Source organism: Acinonyx jubatus, chromosome B2, assembly GCF_027475565.1.
Source record: "Acinonyx jubatus isolate Ajub_Pintada_27869175 chromosome B2, VMU_Ajub_asm_v1.0, whole genome shotgun sequence".
Lineage (NCBI taxonomy): Eukaryota > Metazoa > Chordata > Mammalia > Carnivora > Felidae > Acinonyx > Acinonyx jubatus.
In genome coordinates this window covers 15,521,725-15,537,821 of record NC_069385.1, presented here as the reverse complement: position 1 = coordinate 15,537,821, position 16,097 = coordinate 15,521,725, and the positions used below count along the sequence as shown (strand labels likewise).

At 39.5% G+C, this 16,097-nt stretch overlaps 1 protein-coding gene across 3 annotated transcripts in view; it reads left to right on the top strand.

Moving 5' to 3' along the window:
- Positions 1 to 3,738: 3,738 nt before the first annotated feature.
- The window catches only part of ESR1 (estrogen receptor 1), a 417,733-nt gene continuing 405,374 nt past the window's right edge, over positions 3,739 to 16,097 (top strand). For 2 of the 3 annotated variants that reach the window (XM_053222082.1, XM_053222087.1), the window contains exon 1: positions 11,199 to 11,613. The gene's annotated coding sequence lies outside the window, so the exon portion shown is untranslated. Of the gene's footprint in view, positions 3,876 to 11,198; positions 11,614 to 16,097 lie in introns of those variants that run through there. The other variant, XM_053222085.1, reaches the window with a different exon arrangement.

The window sequence follows — 16,097 nt, the reverse complement described above, 5'->3', positions numbered from 1 at the left end:
GTTTTGAAGAGCGAGGTTGGCCCAGTTGGTCAGGGCTCAGTGTAATGGCTCCGTTCTCCACTAGATGGCGCTGCTAGCCTACTGGGGTGGATTGTTGCGGTGCTCATAGGTGCGTATGCGCATGCACGGGAGCGGTGAAAATGGCGCCACCCAGCTACCCAGTCTCTAGTATTGGAACTCCGTTCTCCCCGATCAGCAATCGTGCACCTGTTCTCTGTCTTCAGCTTTCCTCCATTCCCCATTTCTTCATTGTCCGTGACCAAGCCCCAGGTGCTGCCTCTATCCCGAGTTTTGTCTCAGATGTGGCTGTTTTCCCTGGCCCCTTACTTCCGAAGGACTGCGGCTTTGACCCCTTCCGCCCCTCTGCGGGAGGGAGTCAGCAAGCAATAGCCAAGTGTCGGCTGTACCCAGGAGCGCCTGCTGGACCCTGCTACTGCTTGTGCCCCGAGACTGTGGCCAGGTGCCAGCCCGCCCCAGAAAAAGTTCACGAGATAGTATAGCAGCAGCGTTTCAGGGATTATGGAAAATCACAACATGCATCTGGCACCAGGCTTCACCCTTAACGACCTTGTTCCAGCACCAGCGAATGTGGCCGTTTTCTGGGGTCTGCTGGGACCAGGTGGCTTCAACAGTCTCCACCAAATGTGCTTCCAGCAGTGGAGCTGCTTTTCCCTGTGTGGCCTGAGAACCTCCTGGACACCACTCTGTTCCTGGGGATTCGCCCTTCCCACCAGAGCACCGCCAGGTATCGAGCTGCAGAGTTGCAGACTTTGCGCTTCCCTTGTTTACAGTCTTAATGGAATTTAAACCCTGTCCTTTCTCCTTTCTCCCTTTTTAGTTTAGTCCCTGTGGCTGTTTCCAATTTTCCACTTTCTCTCCAGCTGCTTTTGGGGAGGGGTGCTTTTCCCGCATTCTCCCCTCCCCCCGCCCCCGCCAGTCTCTGTCCTCTCTCTGCCTGCAAAAGTGGTTCCTTGCCCACTGCTGGCTTCTCTGTCCCCAAGTTCACCTCTCCACGCCATGTACCTGCTGAATTCTGTGGTTCAGGTTGTGCAGATTGTTGTGTTAATCTCCAATCAGTTTTCTAGGTGTGTAGGTTGGTTTAGTGTTGGTCTGGCTGTATTTCATGGACGTGAGACACACAAAAAACTTCCATGCTGTTCCCGGTGCATAGACATTTATAATTGTTAGCTCTTTTTGATGGATAGACCCCATAATTATGATATAGTGCCCTTCTTTGTTACAGCCTTTAGTTAAAATCTAGTTTGATATAAGTATGGCTACTCCAGCTTTCTTTTGACTTCCAGTAGCATGATATATGGTTCTGCATCTCCTCACTTTCAATCTGAAGGTGTCCTTGGGTCTAAAATGGGTCTCTAGTAGACAAAAAATAGATGGATCTTGTTTTTTTAATCCATTCTGATACCCTATGGCTTTTGATTGGAGCATTTAGTCCATTTACATTCAGTGTTATTATTGAAAGATACAGGTTTAGAGTCATTGTGTTGTCTCTAGGTTTCATGCTTGTAGTGATGTCTCTGGTCCTTTGTGGTCCTTGCAACATTTCATTCACAGAATCCCCCTTAGGATCTCTTGTAGGGCTGGTTTACTGGTTAATTCCTTCAGTTTTTGTTTGTTTGGGAAAACCTTTATCTCTTCTTCTATTCTGAATGATAAGCTTGCTGGATAAAGGATTCTTGGCTACATATATTTCCTGTTCATCACATTGAAAATTTCCTGTCACTACTTTCTGGCCTGCCAAATTTCAGGAAATAGGTTTCTTACTACCCTTATGTGTCTACCCTTGTAGGTTAAGGCCCATTTATCCCTAGCTGCTTTCAGAATTCTCTCTTTATCTTTGTATTTAGCCAGTTTCACTGTGATATGTCGTGCAGAAGATTGATTCAAGTTATGTCTGAAGGGAGTTCTCTGTGCCTGTTGGATTTCAATGACTGTTTCCTTCCCCAGATCAGGGAAGTTCTCAGCTATGATTTGTTCAAGTACACCTTTGGCCCCTTTCTCTCTCTCTTCTTTTTCTCGAACTCCTATGATATGGATATCATTCCATTTCATTGAATCACTTAGTTCTCCAACTTTTCCCTCATGATCCAGAATTTTATCTTTTTCTCAGCTTCCTCTTTTTCCATACTTTTATCTTCTATTTCACCCATTCTCCCTTCTGCCTCTTCAATCCTTACTGTCACCACCTCTAGTTTATTTTGCACCTCATTTACAGCATTTTTCAATTCATCATGACTATTTTTCAGTTCCTTGATCTCTGCAGCAGTAGATTCTCTGCTGTCTTCTATGCTTTTTTTCAAGCCCAGCAATTAATCTTATGACTATTATTTTAAATTCTTATTCAGTTATATTGTTTATATCTGTTTTGAGCAATTCTTTCGCTGTCATTTCTTCCTGGAATTTCTTTTGAGGAAAATTCTTCTGTGTTGTCATTTTGGCTAGTTTTCTTTCCCTTATGTGTTTTAAAAGCTTGTTGTGTGTCCTGCTCCTGTGAGCACTGCTATATTAAAGAGGGGTCACACACTGTCCAGGGTCTGGCCCTTCAGAGGGTGTCTTTTGGAGAGTGTTACTTGCTCTCTGTTGTTGTGACTCTGGTTACTTTATCTCCCTACTTGTGGTGATGTTTTGGACCCTTCACCAGTTGTGCTTTGATTTGTTCATTGAAGTAGCCCTGGAAAAGAAAACAAACAGACAAACAAATAGAAAATAAAAACATGCAAACACATAAAGCAAAAAACCCAGAAACAAAAACCAAGAAACACCAGCTATAAGTAAAAAAACAGGGTGGAGGCGGTGCTCATGGAAGAGGCCTTATCCCATACAAAGAGAGAAATGACAGGGGGCAGGGGGAAAGAAAAAATCAAAATTGGCCAGGCAGAAAAACTACACGGTTTAATCCAGAGAGAGAGAAAGGAAAATAAAGAAGGAGGTGTAGAACATGTATCAAGAGAATGGATTGCATATGTCTGCTTAAACAAACCAACAACCGGAGTAACCAGACTAGAGGAGAGATAAGAAGAAGAAAAGGAAGGAGGAATATATCTATATAATAAGAATGTTCCGAGAGTTAAACCAGGCAATGCAACAGTGCTGGTCCGGAGGAAGGGCTGTCTCGTTCGTCAGTGTCAATCCCACTCCAGTAGATACGCAGCTACCAGGCCTGGAGGGGTGTGGCTTGGTGTAGACAGGTCCCGCCTCCACTGTGGGCCGGCTGTCAGCTCTCTGAAGCCGCCTCTCTGAAGTCGCCCCACCTATGGCCCGTCAGGTTGTCCTGTGGGTCCCTGGAAGCAACTCTGCCTCTTTTCCTCCTGGACTCTCGGGGTTCAAAGTCCTTTGGCCTCAACACGGCTTTGTTTGAGACACCAAGGAACTTCGGATCCTGCTACTTCTCTGCCATGTTGACCCTTCCCTCCAACCCCTCCCTTCTGAGGAACTGTGGCTTTGACCAGCTCGGATCCTCTGGGAGAGGGTTTTACTGAGCAATGGCTGGGTGCCGGCCTGCTGCCCGGAACGTTTGCGCGACCGCGCTGCTGCTCGTGCCCAGAGACTGTGGCTGGGTGCCAGCCCACCCCAGAAAAAGTTCGTGTGATCTTTTAGCAGCAACATTTCAGGGTTTATGGAAATTCACAACACACATCTATCACCAGGCCTCCCCCTTAACTTTCTTGTTCCAACACCAGCAAATGTGGTTGTTCTCCGGGATCCACTGGGACCTTTGCCTGTGGGGTGGCTGCACAGCCTCTACCAAATGTCCTGCCAGCAGGGGAACTGCCACTCCCCATGTGGCTGTGGACTCCTCGGACCTCGCTCTCCTCTCCACTCCTGGGGATTCGCCCTTCCCACCGGAGCAGTGCCAGGTATTGAGCTGCGGAGTTTTAGACTCTTCCTCCGTTTATAGAGTCTTAATGGAATTTAAACAGCTCTCCTTCCTCCTTTCTCCCTATTTTGTTCAGTCCCTGTGGCTGTTTCCACTTTTCCACTTTCTCTCCAGTCACCCCACGCTCCCCCCAAGTCTCCGTCCTCTCTCCACAAGCGAAAAACAGTTCCCTGCCTTCCTCGGTTTCTCTCTCCCCCAGTTTACCTCTCCGTGCTGGGTACCTGCTGAGTTTTGTGGTTCAGGTTGTGCAGATTGTTGTGTTAATCCTCTGTTCAGTTTTCTAGGTGTGCAAGTTGGTTCAGTGTTGGTCTGGCTGCATTTCAAGGATGAGAGAGGCAAAAAAACCCTTCCATGCTGTTCCACCATCTTGGCCCCTCCTCAGTATGATACATTTTAAATCTGTTTGTTGGTGAACATATGGATTACTTTAACTCTTCGGTTATTGTGAATAATGCTGCTCTAACATTTTACACAAGTTTTTGCGTAGATATTTGTTTTCATGTCTCCTGTTTATATACCTAGGAATGGAATTGCTGGGTCATATGATAACTCTATGTATATCTTTTTGAGAAACTGCCAAACTGTCGTCCAACGCCACTGCACTGTTCTACATTCCCACCAGCAATGCATGAGGGAATTTCTCCGTATCCTCTCCAATATCTGCGGTTGTCTATCTTTTTGATTATAGTTACCTTAGTGAGTGTGAAGTAATACCTCATTGTGGTTTTGATTTGAATTTCTCTAAAGACTTGTGATATTGGCCATATTTCAGGTGCTCATTGGCCATGTGTATAGCTTCCTTAGAGATACTGTTCAGATCTTTAGCCATTTATAAAATTCGGTTATATGTCTTTTTATTATTGAGTTGTACCTCTTTAGGTACAAATCTCTTATCAGATATATGGTTTGAAAATATTTTCTATCATTCTTTGTGTTTTCATTTTCTTCGTAGCATCCTTTGAATTCAAAGGTTTTAATTTTGGTGAAGTCCAAATGATCATTATTTTAAATTTTATTGTTTGCTTTTGATGTCATATCTAAGAAAATATACTCAAAGGCATGAAGATTTATACCTCTGACTTATTTTTAGAGTTTTATGATTTTAGGTTTTACATTTAGATATTTTATCTGTTTTGGGTTAATTTTTTTGTATATTGGGTAAGGTAGTTGTCCAATTTCATTCTTTTGTATGTTACTATCTAGTGGTGCCCCATTGAAAAGACTCTTTTTTTTCCTCACTGAATTATTTTGGTACCTTTATCAAAATCAGCTGACCATAAATGCGTGTGTTTATTTCTGGACTTTCAGTTCTATTCCATCGGTCTATAGCTCTCGTTATACTCATCATCATTGCTTTTTGCTCTCACATCTCTGTCTTGGGTTAATTTTTTTTCTTTAAAACATCTCCAGTAATGCTTTATTTTTTTATTAAAATGTTTTCTTAATGTTTGTTTATTTTTTGAAAGGGAGGGGGGGAAGGGCAGAGAGAGAGGGAGACACAGAATCCGAAGCAGGTTCCAGGCTCTGAGCTCTCAGCACAGAGCCCAACGGGGGACTCAAATCCATGAACCTCGAGATCATGACCTGAGCTGAAGTCAGACGCTTAACCAACTGAGCTACCCAGGTGCCCTTCCAGTAATGCTTTAAGTGATAGTTTGTGGCTAATGAATTTTTGTGACCCCACGAGTGTGATAATGTGTTTATTTGCTCTTACACCTTGGTTGGGTTTAGAAATATTTGTATTCTGACCTTTGAAATGTCTACTTCACTGTCATCTTTCCTTCACAGTTACTAAAGAAAAGTCCGATGTCCATATGATTCTGTTTCTTAGTTGACGATCTGTTTTTATTTTTTCTCTCTTTTTGAAAGACATCAGGATTTTCTCTGTGCATTTGGTGTACTGAAATTTTTACAGTAATGTGTAGTGAGATTCATTTTTTATTCACTTTGCCTTTTAGTCTGAGGGTTTTTTTTGTTTGTTTGTTTGTTCTGGAATATTTCTTTTTACAACTGCATTGAGTGTTTTCTCTCTTCCATTCTCTCTCTTCTCTCTTTCAGGCACTCTCATTTTCAAATATTTGAATTTTTCGACCTGGCCTAAAAATGAAATGGAAAAAATTAACCAATAGCCAAGCTAGAAATAGAAGGGACAACCTTGGTAGGCCAAGAGCTATGAGAAAGCCCAGACATACCAAACAGATGTTCTGAGATGAACATATAGGAGGAAAATACTGCCCAAGACATGTATAGGGGAAGAGTGCTAGCAAGGCAGAAGTGGCTCCAGATGTGTCCCTAATCAGAGGGGGGACTGAGAAGACACAGGAGAGGATGCTAGGTTGAGAAACAGCTCCAAGAAGAGGCAGGAAGCAGTCAAGTAGCAAATGACAAAATTGTTATCCTCCAGAAGAAACTGTGAATGTGGAGGCTTGGCTCAGACTGGCATGAAGTCCCCTGGTAGTCAGCCATCACCTAAGAGTAACAGGGAGCTTCATGCACCAAACTAGTAATGGCTTTACCTATGGCAGTATATTCCACTCTCTGATGTCTCCAAGAAGAGGTTTTGACAAAAAGATAAATCCTTTCACAGACAAACTAGTGACAAAGCTCAAAGTAGGAAACCAACACTAAACATTTAGGGGAGAAATCACCAACAAAGAAAAAGGCTTCTAACTCTATCAACAGAGTGAATAGAACCAATAGAACCAGACTTTACAATAAGTTCTATCACATATCTTTAAACACTTCAGGGAGACGTGAATGATACCATGTCCATAAGAGAGAAAAAATAAAGACTTTAGAAAATACAAATGTGATGTTGGGAAACAAAAGACTTTAGTAGATGAGAAGAATAACAGAATCCAAGACCAGATGAGGGGTAAGCTAGTGAACTATAAAATCAGGTCAAAGCATTTTCTCAGAATGTAGCCCAAAGGACATTAAAAAAAAAAAGTAGAACTGGACTTTACCTTCCCCCCCCCCCTCGTTTTTAGTGATATGCAGTTGGGAGGAGGCATTTCATTCCACAATCTTGTTTCCCTCCAATCTAACTGAAAAACCTGTTCTGGGGGACACAGAGATTTTCCCTGAGATCAAAAAGAAAAATCATCAGAGAATTATGTAGTAATGTGAACTATGGAAATAAGATATATTCTATTCAATCTGACTACATAATTTCCAAAAATAACACACCAATTTAACAGATAGTTGTTGACTGCCTTCTGTATGCCACACGCTGTGATAGGTTTCCTGGAAATAATGGTGAATAAGAAAATCTTGGCATTTTTGGAACTCTCAGCAGAATCCAATGGTTTGAGAAAACAGGAAGATATTTCCATCACTCAGTGTCCTGTTACTAATAACCAACATTTGCATGGAAATTTATAGATTATAAAGTGCTTTTTAATACAAGAGCATTTTGGTTAATTCTCACTACAACCTAAGATATAGGAATATTTTTGTGGTTTTTCATCATTATACCATTTTACAATGAGAAAACAGTTGGACTATTTCCCCCCAAGTGCCAAAATATAAATTATTACAGATTATATCTAGATTATTAAACAACACATGAAAGGTGGTATTAGTGGCATAAGGCAGAGACACAACTCAAATTCCAGAGTCCAAATCTTGAAATCTTCCCACCATTTTACTGGTCTGGATTTATGTTGCAAAGTTAACTGAACCTCTCTGATCTTCAGATTCCTGATCTAAAAATGGAGGAGGGGGATGATGGTTATAGTCATAATCCTTAATATTTCTTCAAATCTAACATTTTATGAGCCTACCTTGAATTGTGCCTCCATCGATAGATTAACTTTTGATAAATACTCCAGACTCTTACTTGTATTATTGAAATTGTGATGAGAGCCAGCTATTCTATGGTCTATGTCTTCTTTTATTGCCGTACTTTATTGCAATGATACATTTGCTAGAATGATCTTGCTTTTCCTACCCCAAGTGGGATATTATTGAAATCACAAAATACAAAATATGGAGAGATAATTTTTTATGAGGCCATCTTTTCTCTAACAGAGGAGCACTAAGAAGTCGGGTTTTGTTCTGGCCTGATTTGATAGCTGGTATAGCTCAGAAGGATATGTCACATAATATACCATATAATTATGTTCTTGAGGTAACATAATCTGAAATATTTTCTATATAATTGTCCCAATTTTATGACTAGACGAGGGGATGATTTTAGTATCTATTACTTTTATACAAATATAAAACTTTTTTTTTTTACACACGTAGCCAAAGAGATTGTTCAAGTTACAGTACCAGTGATAGTTATATTCTGATATTTGACATGGGAGTAGGATATTTTTGAACTAGATGGTTGTAGGTGCGTAAAAAGTAGTTGTTCTAACAAAATGTGGACCCAGGGGCACCTGGGTGGTTCCGTGGGTTGAGTGTCTGACTTTGACTCTGGTCATGATCTCACAATTCATGAGTTCAGTCACCCATCAGGCTCTGTGCTGACAGCTTGGAGCCTGGGGCCTGCTTCATATTCTGTGTCTCCCTCTCGTGCCCCTCCTCCACTTGTGCTCACTCTCTCTCTCTCAAAAAAAAAAAAAAAATAAACCTAAAAGTTTTTTAAAAAGGGAAAATAGAACCAACTGCATATACTGATTTGTTAAAAAATTTTTTTTTTTCTTTTCAGTAATCTCTACACCCCACGTGGGACTTGAGCTCATGACCCTAAGATCAAAAGTCATGTGGTCTACCAATCAGGTAGAGCCAGCCAGGTGTCCCTGGAAACTCTTATTTAATACTCCAAATAATCCACAAGATAATGATATTACCTTTAGTTTTTGAAGAAGGAAACAGAAGCTCAAAGAGGTCAGGTCTGTTGCCCAAGCTCTGAATACCAGTACACAGTAATTGATGACAGTGTCCGATCAGGTCTGTTGGATTCCAAAGTCTGTCTTCCTACTTGTGACCAACTTATTGATTTCCTTTGCTTAAATAAAGTGCCAGAGAATTGTGCAGAAATCTTGAAGTTTTTTAATTTTGATAGAGAATTTTCCTGAGGTGAAACCAAGATCTTCAGGTGTCTGACCCAATAATTGACCTGGCAGGCAAATCTGCTTCGTGAAAGTCTCAGTCTGGAGACCCAAGAGACGCAAATGATAAGGATCTGCTGTTCATTTTTGACAGAGATGAAAATATTTTCAGTTTTCATTCAAAGAAATGAGACTTTGTGACCAACTGTCCCTAAATGGAAGGGAACTCACAGGAGGACCAGTTCCCTTAACTCTTTATTTAAAATAAGCCTGGATAAGACGCCATTTATTCAATTATAGTTCTTTGTTTCCCACTTCTGCTAACTCAAGCAAGAGGGAATATACTGGAAAAATGCTCAGTAGATCACAGGGTAACAAGCCATTGGAAGACCAGGGCAACAAGCACTTTGTGGGCACCTAGGAATGAATGACTTCTGACCGTCTTTCCTTTGATGCATCACTGACCAAGTTGAAAAGCCCTTGGAGAATCTGATTAGACCGGCTTGGATCATGTCCCTAGGACTTGGCTCTGAGAGGAATTTTCTTTCTTTCTTTCTTTTTTAAATTAATAATTAATTTATTAAGAAAAAAACTTTTTACATTTATTTATTTTTGAGAGACAGAGACAGAGCACAAGTCAGGGAGGGGCAGAGAGAGGAGACACAGAATCTGAAGGAGGCTCCAGGCTCTGAGCTGTCAGCACAGAGCCCAACACGGGGCCAGAACCCACAAACTGTGACATCATGACCTGAGCCGAAGTCGGACACTTAACCAACTGAGCCACCCGGTTGCCCCAATAATTTATTTATTTTTTAATTTACATCCAAGTTAGTTAGCATGTAGTGCAACAATGATTTCAGGAGGACATTCCTTAATGCCCTTTACCCATTTAGCCCATCCCCCATCCCACAACCCCTCCAACAACCCTCTGTTTGTTCTCCATATTTATACCATTTTTCTCTAAAAGGAAATCAAATGATCTCAGAAAGAAGGGATGGTCGACTAAGGGGGCCTCCCCCTGCCCTCCCCAAAGGTCTGTTACAACGTATACTTCTAAAATTTTTTTCTTTTAGAATAAGTTTAGATTTACAAAAAGTTATAAAAACAGTACAGAGAGTTCCCCTGTAATATTTATCTGGCTTCCCTCAATGGTAATATCCCATAGAACCATAACACATCATTATAGTAAGGAAATTGCCATTGGTAAAATAGTGTTAAAGGAACTACAGGCATTATTCTGATTTTGCCAGTTTTTACATGTCCCAATTTCCTCTTCCTATAAGGACCCCAGTCATTATTGGATTAGGGTGCACCCTAATGACTCATTTTTTTTTAAATTTTTTTTAACATTTATTTATTTTTGAGACAGAGAGAGACAGAGCATGAACGGGGGAGGGGCAGAGAGAGAGGGAGACGCAGAATCGGAAGTAGGCTCCAGGCTCTGAGCCATCAGCCCAGAGCCCGACGCGGGGCTCGAACTCACGGACCGCGAGATTGTGACCTGAGCCGAAGTCCGATGCTCAACCGACTGAGCCACCCAGGCGCCCCGCTAATGACTCATTTTAATTCAATCACCTATTCAAAGAGTTTATTCCCCAAATAATCAACATTCTGAGGTACATATGAATTTTGGGTAGACACATTTGGTCCCAACTTATAATTTGGTCTCATTAATGAACTGTCTTTCACTGCATCAATCTTAGTTCTCAAATAATGCTTGCCAATAACTTGTGGGGTAACCCTCTTCTTATTTCTTTTCATATATGTTTAGGCTATTTTCATGTGTCTAGTCCTCAATTTAGAAACTAATTTTGGAAATATGGTTACATTTATAATATTAGGTTTCTGAGTCTGTAACATTATATATTTTTAGAGATTTTATCTACATATATAATCGATTTTTTTTGCTTTTATGAATGAAGTATACTTTCAATTATATTATTCTGAAATGTAGATGAGACAATAGGAAAGCTTTTTCTTTCTTTCAGTGTGTTGAGATTTTGAGTTGAAGTCAGTTCTCTCTAGGAAGGCTGTAACAATTTGTGCTTCCACTGGTAGTGTTTCAAAGTGCCTATTTCCCAACATCAGACCATAAATGTGGAGGGCTCAAGCTCACGAAACATGAGATCATGACCTGAGCTGAAGTTGGATGCTTCACCGGCTGAGCCACGCCGGCGCCCCTCACATGTTCTATTTTTAAAATAGATTTTAAAGAGCTCTTTAGCTATTAAGAATATTAACCCATTGTCCATTGTAAGTAGTATTTCGCAGCATCTCTTTCCTCAGTACAGGTTTTCACCTCTGAAGCTCAGAATGAAAGATATTTGTTCCTCGCAATTCCACTTTTGTCACTAGCTTGTGGTGTCTCTACCATGAACTCCAGTGGCAGTTAGCACACCCCTTCCCTATGAATAGCACATTTGCCATCTTTTGGGAAAAAAGTTACTGATGTTTTTTGAGATAGTTGTCCTGTGCTTTCTTTTAGTAAACAAAATTTATCTCAAAGCAGAAATGAATCTCCCGGGCAAGTTATCAATGCTTAAATAAACAGTGTTAGCTTTGTCCAAAAAAAACATTTGGTTTATAGATCTTACTTATTTTGGTATGTTCTAAGGTTCTGAGCAGTCAGATAAATGAACATGTAGCTTCAAATATCTTCAGAATCTGATGCCAGTCCATTCGATTAGGAATTATATTCTCTAGCTCTCAAAGAAGGTAAGTTTTAGGGTTTTTTCTATGTTATTAAATTTACGTCAGATAATCTAACGTTACAGTGGCTAGGAAAAGATGTAATCAGACCAGCGCCTCACATATTGTGTTACAATTACATAAAGTGAAAGAACATTTGTCTCTTATGAAATGATGTTGAGCCATGAATGTGGGATATATTGTGTGCATAGTGGTTGGTGTCTCCAAGGACTTGATATGTGGCTCCCAGATTTTCAGAGCTCATAAATTATGATGACAATCTTTCACAGTAGGAGAATTTTTAGATTATCGAGGGATGATAGCCAAGCAACTCTTTAACTATATTAAATAAGTCAATATCTTATCTACATTTTGTTTGTTTATTTGCTTTAATGTTTCTTTGTTTATTCAGGTAAGGTTATCACATGTCATTCTTAAAAACTCAGATTTTAGATTTATGGTTGTAAATAACTTAATGTTGTGTGGGAATTTAAAATTGTTTTGAAAATACATAACAAGATGTAGATGAGTTTTGGCTTTTAAGATTCACTGCACCACGAAAAAAAGGGATATTAGTCAAATTGGACAACTTCTAAAGATACGAACCTTTAAAAATAAAACTTTTTCCGTTATATGACATTGAAACAATTTACTATCTATTGTGAAGTTATATATTTGGGATGGCAGTTATATTCCACAAATGTTCACAATCTGCATAATCTTCAAAGCAAAGCAAATTCTGTTGAGGGGATATTATTCTTAAATTTGATTGTTAGAGAATATCACTGTACTAACAAGGTTTACTGGGGTGGATCTCCCATGGCCATTTAAGTTTTTGTCCCTTATGAAATGTGTCGGGTGAAATTTTTCTGCATCACTGATTAACTCTTGATACTAGTCTTTTAATCCCTGAGTTTAAACATTAAGTAATTTTTTTTCTTCCCAAATTTCCCTCATATCTGAAAAGGCTCCAGAAGAAATAAGCAGGACTTTAGAGTAGATAGATTATAAGTATTAAACATAGACCAATATTTATTTGACTTAAAAAAAATGACTCACTGAAACAAAGGCTGAACCATATAAATTTCATTCCCATGTTTAAAAAAATGGTTGAAACTGGCATTTTCATATCATTCGATCTAAAATCTTTGTGAGGTTATTGACAAAAATTTGTGATAGAGAATTGTGTAGTCTTCCCCTTATCTTAAGATCTATGTTTTAAAATATTTTTTCTATGTCACAATAATACAGGCACCTTCTAAAAAACATTGCAAAATTTTGCAAGCTGTTTTATTCCATAAAAGTTTTTTTACAGATTTATTTTTATGCTCTGTCCTGTCTCCCCAAATTAGATTGTAATTAGTTAAGCTATACCTCATTGTCTAGGCCTTAGTAATTCTCCAAATCATTTGACCGTAAATATGGCCCACTCTGCGGTGTCTGGAGTGCAGTAGGCACTCAGTTAATATTTGTTGATGGTCCTGATTATGGTTTGATGACATATGGTAAAGCTAACTTAAGCTTTTGTCAATAAAATCTGGGTTCAGGTTACTTTGACCTTTTTAGTTTTTCTAAATATTCTCTTTGATGTAGATGAAATGACCCACAGAAACACTTCTTGACCCTGAAGGCTTTTTTCCCTTTCTGCATTTCTGAACTCTAAATTTAAGAAGTATTTTACAATCCTTACACGCAGACATAATCCGTGCTTTTGGTTTTTGCTTTGATGAAATTTGTGCCCACAAATATTCCTTCTTTAATAAAAATAGGTAACCCCCAGTATTGAACAAAGCTCTATATCAAAACAAATTTTTTTAATGTTTATTTATTATTTTGAGAGAGAGACAGAGTGTGAGCAGGGGAGGGGCAGAGAGAGAGGGAGACACAGACTCTGAAGCAGGCTCCAGGCTCTGAGCTGTCAGCACAGAGCCCGACGTGGGGCTCGAACTCACGAACCGCGAGATCATGACCTGAGCCTAAATCAGTTGCCACCCAGGTGCCCCTATGTATTTTTTAGTGTTTATTTATTTTTGAGAGACAGAGAGGGAGGAGGAGGGGCAGAGAGAGAGGGGCCAGAATTCGAAGTACGCTCCAAGCTCCAAGCTGCCAGCACAGAGCCTGACGTGGGGCTCAAACTCATGAACCTCGAGATCATGACCTGAGCCAAAGTCGGATGCTTAACCGACTGAGCTACTCAGGTGCCCCCACAAAGCTCTATTCTAAAGACTGTTGTTCATTTCAATGAGCAGATAACATTGCTTCGTTTTCCCTTCCATGAAGAAGTTAGATGCCAATATTAGATATATATTTTAAATAATATATGCTTCTATTTAAAAATTGTTTTTAAAAATAATAGTAGATGTCATATAGTAAGCCCCTACTACGTCATGGGCACTGTACTAAGTGCATTAAAATTATTGTCTCATTTAATCCTCATATAATCCTGAAAGGAAGGAATATTATTTTCACTTTACACATAAGGAAACCAGGCTTAAAGCACTTATGTCTAACTAAGATCAAAGAGTTAGAAAAGCAGCCATGCCTGCATCTAAATCCAGTTCAAATGTGCATAGACAAGCCAGCAAAAGCTTTCCTGAAGATAGCCAGCTCAGGGCTTACCAAGGAGAAGCCTAGGGAACATGAACTAGGAAATGCTAAGCCAAACATTGACCAGTAAATGGGGATACGAGAACCCCAGACCCTTTCAGTCCCAGTGGCAAGCCTCTCCTACATAGAATCAGCCAGCAACTTCCCCTTTTTCTGGTTCCATTGTTGATCCTGCAAACTTCCATTCATAAGGTTTCCTATTTGGTTTTCCCAGTGCCATTGTCCTAGACCTTTTTACCATTGAGTTTTTCTCATGGCTGAGGAATAAATTGGTATTTGGGTTTATCTGTAGGACTCGGTGAATCAGCCTGTGAAAGAAGGCTCCAATCCCTAGCTGTAGGCAAGATCTGGGGGTTAGAACCTTGATAGGAGTAATTCATCAAAACAAATGTCTTGACCAACACTCCAACTTCACCAAGAACTTTCTATTCAAGAAAAACAGTCTGAAGGTTTATAGTATGAATCTCAACTAAGTTAAAAAAAAAAGAATAGAAAAGAATGTATATGATATATACATCAGGTCATAATGTTTACTCCTGAAATTTATAGCAGATTGTGGCTGATAATCAAACCAAATTAAGGAGGCAACAGATAGAAAGCAAACAGGAATTATTAGGCATAATTTGCCTTTAAAGTAACATATTACTATTCACAGTTGCTTGTGGGAAAAATTTATCTAATATGGTAAAAAGGTAAGAGAATTGCTAGCATTTATCTATATACAGTAAAACCTTGGTTTGCGAACATAATTTGTTCTGGAAACATGCTTGTAATCCAAAACACTTATATATCACAGCAAATTTCACCATAAGAAATAATGGAAACTCAGATGATTCATTCAACAACCCAAAAGTATTCATATAAAAATGATTACAATACTGTAATATAATACAAAATAATAAAGAAAATACAAAATATAAAAAATAAACAAATTAACTTGCACTTACCTTTGAAAACCTTTGTGGCTGGTGTGAGAGAGACAAGAGAGAAGAGGGTTATTGTGTAGGATGATTTTCACTATCACTAACAGAATCACTGCTATCTGTCGGCTCAATGGAATATTTTTCTGCACAGGGACCATTGTATATACTTGCACGGATGTTGACTACAGTACAGTATTAATAAACTCTTGTCGTATACTGTATTTAATATAACTGGAACTAAGACAGCAGAGGAAAGGGTCTCTATCTGCAGGCAGTCTGATCTAGAATGAGGCAAAGCATTCCTAAGCTTACTCTTGTATGGAAAAGCAAAGGACTGTCCATAAGTGCTTTGAAGTGACAAAAAATACACGAGAGCCAGTTGTGGGCACCTCCCAATGTTCTGAAAAATCACTGATTTCTGCCTGAGACCCAACATCTGAGCATGGCAGACAATCACCCACAATCCGGCAGAGAGAGAGAGACAGAGAGAGAGAGAGGAACCATTGGTTCAGTTGTGATCATGTGATGCTCAGCATTGCACACTACTTGTATTGCAATGCATTTCTGGTTTATCAAATTAAAAGTTATTAGAAACGTTTGCTTGTCTTATGAAACACAGATCCAAGGTTATACTGTACAATAGATCCATCTTATAATAGACATGTCTATATCGTCATCAGTTTAGCACTTTAAAGTTCAGTAATTCCAAAGAAATCAGAATGGATATCAGGTCTATACAGTTGGCTTGTAGGTGAAATGAACACATCTGTTCTAAGGGAAGATGTAAAATTCCCAAAATTCTGCACAGGACTTTATGACTTCCTCTGGCAATTTCAGTGAACATAGCATAGCTTAGACATGGTGAAATAGCATAATTTGTGTTTGTGTTTCTAACTCTTAATTTTGTTATTCATGATTTTGTGGCAAGTTCAGTACAATGATTAGCCACTGTATGGTTCAATGGCCAAGGTTTGAGGTGGA